The sequence below is a fragment of the Zalophus californianus genome, chromosome 6, assembly GCF_009762305.2.
Source record: "Zalophus californianus isolate mZalCal1 chromosome 6, mZalCal1.pri.v2, whole genome shotgun sequence".
Taxonomy (NCBI): domain Eukaryota; kingdom Metazoa; phylum Chordata; class Mammalia; order Carnivora; family Otariidae; genus Zalophus; species Zalophus californianus.
The window spans coordinates 46,296,733-46,300,336 of record NC_045600.1 but is presented as its reverse complement, the minus strand read 5'-3'; positions in this window follow the sequence as shown (position 1 = coordinate 46,300,336).

Below are 3,604 nucleotides of genomic sequence, written 5' to 3'. Positions count from 1 at the left end.
CAGAACAATATTTCACATGATAGGTGTTCAATAAATATTTATTAAATAAATGAAGGGATGAGTCTAATTGTCGGCCCACAGTTTGGAGACAAACCACCCCAATTTTTAATTGGGGCCAAAGGTCTTTGGGAAAAAAATCCCCATGTCTGCTACAGGGAGATTTACAAGGAAAGAAGACAACTTCGGTAAAATTCATGCAAAACAAAACAGAGCAAGTAAACAAACAAAAAACCCCAAAGTAGCCTTCGCCACATAGCTCTTAAAACACATTTGTAAAAGCATATATTTTTGTATTATTTCTTTTCTGTTTGTTGTCATGATTGGGGCTTTTCTTTTTATGGAATAAGTTTCCAAAAATAGAACACTACTCTATAACATTGCACCTCTAGGACATAGGTGTCTAACCTGTAACTCTTGTCCAGAACCAATTCATTTCTAAGTCATCACTGGCTCCCTATCATCCCCAGGGTAAGAGCTAAGCTCCTTAGCAGGCAAGCCAGGTTGGCCTGGGGCTGCTCACTCCCTCCTCTCACCTGAGGTACCTCTGGTGTCTGGTCTCAGTGCTGAGACTTGCAGTTTCACCCACCATTGGCTCATGTTGCCCCTCAGTGTGCAGTGCTCTGCTCCTCTCTCCTGGTACACACCTACCCATCTTTAAGTCTCTGAGGGAGCTATTCCTGACCTTTGACTCCTACCATGACATCAATGAAGATCAAATTAATTCAACATCATGGTCAATAGTATGTTTGTAACTCTGCTAAAACTGGTTAGGTCAACTTAAATTAATCCAGGTAATAAAGGTTATAAACAAAAATGAACAGACTGAGGAGAAAAGGAAAGAGAGTGATGGGGACATTTTATAATACACACACACACACACACACACACACACGCACACACACACTCTATATGTACCTCTGAACACATATCTTTAAAATGTTTTCTTTTAATTTACAAAAAAATCATCCAATTCCATATAGACTATAGCTTCTGAGATCCTAACTATGATAATATAATACCAATAATATAATATCAATACCTGTGGAATCATACCATCATCTACATCTATAAAAGAAACTGAATACAGGTAGAAAAACATACCTGAGACTAGTTGTTTATTCCCCTGCAAATAATCTTGCAAATAGTCCCCAGCTTTTTTTTTTAATTACGTTATGTTAATCACCATACATTACATCATTAGTTTTTGATGTAGTGCTCCATGATTCATTGTTTGTGCATAACACCCAGTGCTCCACGCAGAATGTGCCCTCTTTAATACCCATCACCAGGCTAACCCATCCTCCCATCCCCCTTCCCCTCTAGAACCCTCAGTTTGTTTTTCAGAGTCCATCGTCTCTCATGGTTCATCTCCCCCTCCGATTTCCCCCCCCTTCATTCTTCCCCTCCTGCTATCTTCTTCTTCTTTTTTTTAACATATAATGTATTATTTGTTTCAGAGGTACAGATCTGTGATTCAACAGATCTTGCACAATTCACAGCACTCACCATAGCATACACCCTTCCCAATGTCTGTCACCCAGCCACCCCATCCCTCCCACCCCCCACCACTCCAGCAACCCTCAGTTTGTTTCCTGAGATTAAGAATTCCTCATATCAGTGAGGTCATATGATACATGTCGTTCTCTGATTGAAATAGTCCCTGACTTTTAAGAAAAATACAAAAAACACTTAACACTGTTTCAGTCAGATGTATCTCTGTGAATCTATTTATCATCTTAACTCAACAAGAACTTGAAATAAGGAAATCCAGTTTGTTCAGTCACAAAATGTCATATTCCAAGAAGACTTCCTGAGTATAAATTATAGCACAGAAATAATGGTGTTATACTTAGATACATTATTTTACATGAAATTTTCTCTAGGCAAAACATAAAATAAAACTGGTTTCTGATAAGTATCTTTATTTCTTATGCCAAAGAACAGTTCCCCAGGGTTTAAAACTAGAGGCTGTAGTTTGAGTTTCCTAAGGAATGAAAGATAAGATCTCAAAAGTGACGTAAATAATGAAGTAGGCCAGATATCATATACCAAAAACTTTTTAGTAGGCTTCCACTTCAAATCTTTATCTGAAAGTTTTGTTGAATATTCAGACTTTTTATTTTGAGTCAAGAATTTTTACCCAAGACACAGGCGAAACAAGGGCATCTAGCTTTGGCTGAGGAAGAAACACACACAAAATTAGCAAATACATGCACATAAAAAGAGACCCTGTACTTTCATTTTAAAGAGATCATTTTGACCATATATCTTGTTTCCAAAGATCAGTAAATAAAAAGTGATCGTTGAGAGGATTCTTCTTCAGAAATGCAAGTGTCAAGAGGATTCTTCTTTGAACTTTTCTTTGAAAAGTTCTGTGAAAATCAATCATTCTTGAGAAAATATTCTGTTTTTATTTTTTGTATCCCATGACTTCCAGAAAGGATTTGAGGAAAGTTACAATAGTAAATCACATATGCAACAAATAATCATGTATACTTTTATATATTTCTTTAAAACAATTTTGGCCTGTCTTTTGTACTGACGATGTGGTAGACATTTATTATCTAATACAAACAAAGAAAGAGAAAAAGTCAACCGTTAACTATGTGAGGGACTGTGGAAAAATATAGTGGACAATGTCCAATGTTGGAAGATAAGAAATATTTTTCAAATGAAGCTTTCATAGACTTTTATTAAAAATTTTAAAACTTGGGGTGCTCCTGGGTGGCTCAGTTGGTTAAGTGACTGCCTTTGGCTCAGGTCGTGATCCTGGAGTCCCGGGATCGAGTTCCTCATCAGGCTCCCTGCTCAGCGGGGAGTCTGCTTCTCCCTCTGACCCTCTCCCCATCATGTACTCTCTCTCTCTCAAATAAATAAATAAGTAAATAAATCTTTAAAAAAATTTTTTTAAACTTGGCCCAGTAAAGGTATTCTGTATGCAGTCAACATGATGTACATAAGATACTTTCTGACTATTTAGCAAGACAACAATTATGGTGGCTTTTTATTGTCAATATAGTTAAGCTAAAACCATGTTTCCCAGAGTTTCCCTCTCTGCATGGTTCTGGGTTCAGGTTGGCCACAAGAGAAATTTTTTCCATATTTGGAAAGCAGAGGTGAAGCCACAGCCATATTTAAGCTTAGGATGTTGGTGTTAGGTCAGGCGCCATTGCAGCTCATACATGTTGTGGGTTTGCTGACTCATTGTGTTGGCCTGGGAAGGCTGGGCCCTCAGTTTCCTTCCTCCTCCCCGAGCTCTGTAGGACAGCAGCTGAGCCCACTGCACCTCCAACAGGGGCTGGGTTTATCTCCTTCAGTTTGTTCGAATTTGGGACCAGACTCCTTTGTTGCTCTAAGAATACACCAGATCTTCTTCAGGTTGTTCAGTAAAATCACTGAGAAAGTGGTGGGAGACTGATAAAGAATATTCTAGATATTTATCCTGAATATCCTAGACTGATAAAAGAAATCCTAGAAAAAGATAATATTGTTACTAAGATTTACTTGGCTTATTACTCCCTTTAAGGATATTTTTAACTTTATACCATAAACAGGGTTTGTAAGAGTGACCTACCAACTTTCCCAAGAAGGCTGTCTTTTGGGC